This window comes from Erythrolamprus reginae, chromosome 4 (genome assembly GCF_031021105.1).
Source record: "Erythrolamprus reginae isolate rEryReg1 chromosome 4, rEryReg1.hap1, whole genome shotgun sequence".
Classification (NCBI taxonomy): Eukaryota; Metazoa; Chordata; class Lepidosauria; order Squamata; family Dipsadidae; genus Erythrolamprus; species Erythrolamprus reginae.
The window spans coordinates 25,970,692-25,976,691 of NC_091953.1; the positions used below are offsets into that span (position 1 = coordinate 25,970,692).

General features: G+C 43.5%; 1 protein-coding gene across 1 annotated transcript in view; it reads right to left on the reverse strand.

Moving 5' to 3' along the window:
* Window positions 1-5,719, reverse strand: part of SLC46A3 (solute carrier family 46 member 3) — a 29,796-nt gene extending 24,077 nt beyond the window's left edge. The window contains exon 1 of the mRNA XM_070749846.1: window positions 5,606-5,719. The gene's annotated coding sequence lies outside the window, so the exon portion shown is untranslated. The remainder of the gene's footprint in view (window positions 1-5,605) is intronic.
* Between the last annotated feature and the right edge of the window lie 281 nt (window positions 5,720-6,000).

Consider the following 6,000-nt stretch of genomic DNA (forward strand, 5'->3'; position numbering starts at 1 on the left):
TACTTAAGAACGCCTCTACTTAAGAACTTTTCTGGATAAGAACTGGGTGTTCAAGGTTTTTTTGCCTCTTCTTAAGAACTATTTTCTACTTAAGAACCTGAGCTCGGAAAAATTTCCCATGAAATTTGAGAGCGGCACGGAGGCCCGGCCAATTTCCTTCCATTCCACCATCTCAGGCTTTTCTGGGGGAGGGGAGTCCTTCAGCATGGGAAGGAAGAGGAAGCAGATAGCATCCACCTTTCGGTCAAAGGAGCGGGAGGTTACCCCCCTCTCGCCTGCCTGGGTTTCTTTCTTTGGCGCAGTGTATGGGAGGCAGCCTCACGCTGGGAGGCGTGTGCTCCTCCTTGCTGCCTCAGAGTGCCTTTTTTTTTTTAAGTCTTAAAGTTTTGGATTTTTTTGATTCCCCTCACCTCACCTTTTTCCTTCGGCAGCGACTGTCCTCCTCCTCTTTTTCCTCCTCCCACCCAAATTCCAAGCTTTTATTTCATTCCTAATGGGTTTGCACACATTATTTGCTTTTACATTGATTCCTATGGGAAAAATTGCTTCTACTTACAAACTTTTTATTTATTTATTTATTTTATTTATTTATTAGATTTGTATGCCACCCCTCTCCGTAGACTCGGGGCGGCTAACAACAATAATAAAAACAGCATATAACAAATCTAATATTTAAAATAACTTTTAAAAAACCCCTTATTAAAAACCAAACAAGCACACACACAAACATATCATGTATGAATTGTATAGGCCTAGGGGGAAAGGATATCTCAGTTCCCCCATGCCTGACGACAGAGGTGGGTTTTAAGGAGCTTACAAAAGGCGAGGAGGGTGGGGGCAATTCTGATCTCTGGGGGGAACTGGTTCCAGAGGGCCGGGGCCGCCACAGAGAGGGCTCTTCCCCTGGGTCCCGCCAATCAACATTGTTTTGTCGACGGGACCCGGAGAAGGCCAACTCGGTGGGACCTAACTGGTCGCTGGGATTTTCTACTTAAGAATCTGGTTACGGAACAAATTAAGTTCTTAAGCAGAGGTACCACTGTACTTGATAAGACACTGGCCTTTCAAAGGTGGTGTGTTATTTGATGTGAATTAGGTATCTTTGACAGTAATGGGCAGATTATTGATAACGGATAAGAAACATCCACAATTATTAGCTCAGTGACATTTTTCTTCAGAGCTCATTCACTACAATGAAACTTGGGACTCAAAACCAGAATACCTTGTCGGGCAAAGTAGAAAATATGGCAAGATAGACAGACAAGGATTTTGATTCCCAATTATTTAATAAAACAGCAATAATTTAAATCACAGAAATTGGAGGTAATAAGGATTGGGATTCTCAGTAGCATGCCTTAGGTTTTGGTAGTGAAAAATTCCTAACCACTGACTTTTTAAATCCTAAATATATTTTGGTTGCTTATCTCCAATTAATAGATTTAGAGATCGTAACAAACTTGTGAAATTCTATTATATTTAAAGATTTCTCTGTGCAATGCCTTTGATGTCTATTTATTTAATATTATATTGTTTTCTATACACCGTAGGGATAATTGTATTAATGAGCAACCTAAATTATTTTAAAACAATAAACAAACACAAAACTGACTTTTTGTCCATCATAGCTGTAGAGGCTTTTGAGGAACAGGAGCTGCAAAGTGATAGCACAAGTTAATGTCAACATTGGTTTAGTAATCTATCACATGTCAAGATGTTTTGCACCCAAATTCTACTGAAAACAGTTGATTCCAGGAGTTATAAAACTATAAAAGATTTGTTCTTTTTATCGCTTTATCCAAGCAGGGTTTTTCTCAATAAACAAGGTCCCGGTAGATGCACAATACTGAAAAAAAACCTGAAGGTGCTATGAAGTTAGAGGGAATTTGGGCATCTTTATATATTCTGTTATCTTCACAAAACAGACAGCTCTTATGCAACAATTTCAAGAACCATAAAATGAGTCAGTCGGTGAAGGGAGAGCCTTAAGCTACCTCTGAGCCTGAAATAACCTTTACAAAAAAACCCTTGCAAATTCCAGCGATTTGGGTTATCAGATCCTGAAACTTTTCTGCACTAGACACACAGTGTTGTTCTTATTATCCAGTTCCTACACAATTGAGTCTGTTCTCTGCACCTCTATAACTGTCTGGTTTGGTTGTGCAACCTAACAGGACCGACACAGACTTCAGAGGATAATCAGAACTGCAGAAAAAAAAACCATTGCTGCCAACCTGCCTTCTATTGAGGATCTGTATACCGCATGAGTCAAAAAGAGGGCTGTGAAAATATTTACTGACCCCTCACATCCTGGACATAAATTGTTTCAACTCCTACCCTCAAAACATAGCTACAGAGCACTACACACCAACACAATTAGATACAAGAACATTTTTTCCCCAAACGCCATCACTCTGCTAAACAAACAATTCCCTCTGTCAGCACTCCACACTGGGCTTATACCCAATGATAGAAATACTGTATTTGAACCAAAGTACATGTGGCAGTAGTGGTTGTTCATTCAGTAATACAAGCCAACATATAGTTAAGGTGTTATTTACAAGATATACAATATCTCCATAATATTATACAGTAATTATAATACAGTCCATAATACATCTCTTATTTGCAGACAGCATTATAATGCAGCTGCGAGAGCAATCATGGGCTTTCCCAGATATGCCCATGTCACATCAACATTACGCAGTCTGCATTGGTTGCCGATCAGTTTCTGGTCAAAATTCAAAGTGTTGGTTATGCCCTATAAAGCCCTTCATGGCATCAGACCAGAATGTATCTGGGACTGCCTTCTGCCACACGAATCCCAGCGACCGATTAGGTCCCACAGAGTTGGCCTTCTCCGGGTCCCGTCGACAAAACAATGCTCTCTGGCGGGACCCAGGGGAAGAGCCTTCTCTGTGGTGGCCCTAGCCCTCTGGAATCAACTCCCCCTGAAGATTAGAACTGCCCCCACCCTCCTTGCCTTTGGCAAATTCCTAAAAACCCACCTTTGCCGCCAGGAATGAGGAAATTGATTCCCCTCGGTCTCTCTGTTTTATGTTTGGGTTGCATGAATGCTTTTTAATCAAGACCTTTTTAACTGTTCTGCTTTTTGGATTTGTATTTTGTGTTCCTGTGTGAGCCGCTCCGAGTCTTCGGAGAGGGGAGGCATACAAATCTAATTAATAATAATAATAATAATAATAATAATAATAATAATAATAATAATAATAATGTACAGCAGGTACATATAACACTGTCAAACTATTTACTAAGTCTGCATTATTACTACTACAAACGTCACTACAGAGCACTGCACACCAAGACAACTAGACACAAGAACAGTTTTTTCCCAAACGCCATCACTTTGCTAAACAAATAATTCCCCCAACACTGTCAAACTACTAAGTCTGCACTTCTATTTCTGCTAGTTTTTTCTCATCATTCCCATCATCCATTTCCTCCCACTTAGGACTGTATGACTGTAACTTCTTGTTGTATCCTTAAGATTTTTATTAATATAGATTATTTCCTCATTGCTTATTTGACCCCATGACAATCGTTAAATGTTATATCTCATGATTCTTGACAAATGTATCTTTTTCTTCTATGTACAGTGAGAACATTATTTTTTAATTATTTATTATTTATTAGATTTGTATGCCGCCCCTCTCTGTAGACTCGGGACGGCTCACAACAGTGATAAAAACAATACATGGCAACAAATCTAATAATTAAAATCTAAAATAACAGTTTTACATTAAAAAGTCTAAAAAGAAAAAAGAAACCAATAGATAAAATACATACACACAGTCATATCATGCACAAAATTACATAGGCAAGGGGGGGATGTCTCAGTTCCCCCAAGCCTGACGACAGAGGTGGGTTTTAAGGAGTTTACGAAAGGCAAGGAGGGTGGGGGCACTCCTAATCTCTGGGGGGAGTTGATTCCAGAGGGTCGGAGCCGCCACAGAGAAGGCTCTTCCCCTGGGTCCCGCCAGACGACATTGTTTAGTCAATGGGACCCGGAGAAGACCAACTCTGTGGGACCTAACCGGCCGCTGGGATTCGTGCGGCAGAAGGTGGTCTCGGAGATATCCTGGTCCGGTGCCATGAAGGGCTTTATAGGTCATAACCAACACTTTGAATTGTGACCGGAAACTGATCAGCAACCAGTGCAGACTGCGGAGTGTTGGGGTAACATGGGCATACTTAGGGAAGCCCATGATTGCTCTCGCAGCCGCATTCTGCACGATCTGAAGTTTCCGAACACTCTTCAAAGGTAGCCCCATGTAGAGAGCGTTCCAGTAGTCAAACCTCGAGGTGATGAGGGCATGAGTGACTGTAAGCAGTGAGTCCCGGTCCAGATAGGGCCGCAACTGGTGCACCAGGCGAACCTGGGCAAACGTCCCCCTCGCCACAGCTGAAAGATTGTTCTCTAATGTGAGCTGTGGATCGAGGAGGACGCCCCCCCCCCCAGAGTGATGGACGGACAGATGGAATTGTCCTTGGGAGGCAAAACCCACAGCCACTCCGTCTTATCAGGGTTGAGTTTGAGTCTGTTGACACCCATCCAGACCCCAACAGCCTCCAGGCACAGGCACATCACTTCCACTGCACCAAACAGAAATTCATTGTGTGTCCATTCACATTTGTCCAATAAAAAGAATTCTATTCTCTTCTGTGTCCCCCCCCCTCCAACAGCCGGTCTGGTTGGGGATGACGGTGTTTATATATAATCTAACGCAGTGATTTTCAACCTTTTTTGAGCCTCGGCACATTTTTTACATTTACAAAACCATGGGGCACATTGGGGGGGGGGGGGCTAAAAAAAGTTTGGACAAAAAAATTCTCTCTCTTCCTCCCTTTCGCTCTATTTCTCTCTCCCTCTTTCTCTCCCTCTTTTTTTCTCTCTCTCTCCATCCCTCTTTCTTTCTCTCTTCCTTCTTTCCTTTTTTTTGCTCTTTCTCTCTCCCTCCCTACTTTCCTGTATGTCTTTCTCTCTCTCTCTCTCTCTTTCTTTCTCTCTCTTTCTCTCTCTTTCTCTCTTGCTTTCTTTCTCTCTCTTGCTTGCTTTCTCTCTTGCTTTCTTTCTCTCTCTTGCTCTTTCTTTCTCTTTCTTTCTCTTGTTTGCTTTCTCTCTCTGAGCTTCGCGGCACACCTGACCATGTCTCGCGGCACACTAGTGTGCCAAGGCACACTGGTTGAAAAACACTGATCTAACGGATCGTCCTGTTTGGAAAAACAAAGCGGACGCCGCTTCCCACCCGAACATAAAGGAAAACACACGAAAACAAACAAACCCGCAACTTTAAAAGCACTTCGGAATTATACGTTAAAACTCAGATCCGTGCATGAGCGCAGCTGTCGTAACTTAAATGGGGGGGGGGATGAAAGGAGAAATGTGGATAATTCTCTGTTTAATGCATTTTCCCGTACATTATATATATACAGTATATATATCTTAGTGTTTTTAATGTGTATAGGTTGTTCCCAATCAACCCTTATCTTGTCTAGGTGCTCAAAGAGCGTTGCATAAGCACAGCTAGCAAGCAAGCAAACCCGCACTATTGCGCGGCGGTCCTCCTTTCCAACCCCAGCCGCTCACCTCCGAAAAGGGAATTCCAAGCGCTTTGGTGCAGTCCCAGCGGAAGATGCACCTCCTCGGCTGCGAAAGAGACCTTAACTGTAGCCGGCGAACGACAGGTTCGCCGCCGGCTTTTCTTCCAAGGCTGGGTTTCATCGGGTCACCATTAGGGGGAGCTGTGGGGCGAGGAGCGCAGCGATTGCTCCATTCGTGTATCACTCCACCCGCGGGCGGGGCCTCTCCTTTCGGGGCCGAGCGACCGACCTTTCTTCTGCGCGTGACGCGTGACGTGTCTTCTCGAGTTGCTGCGGCTGCGCGCATCTCCACTCTGTTGCGGGGGGGGATGGGGGAAGAGGGTTTAAAAGAGAGAGAGCGCGCATCCTAAGACGCCGCCTTCCTCAACCTGCATATTCAAG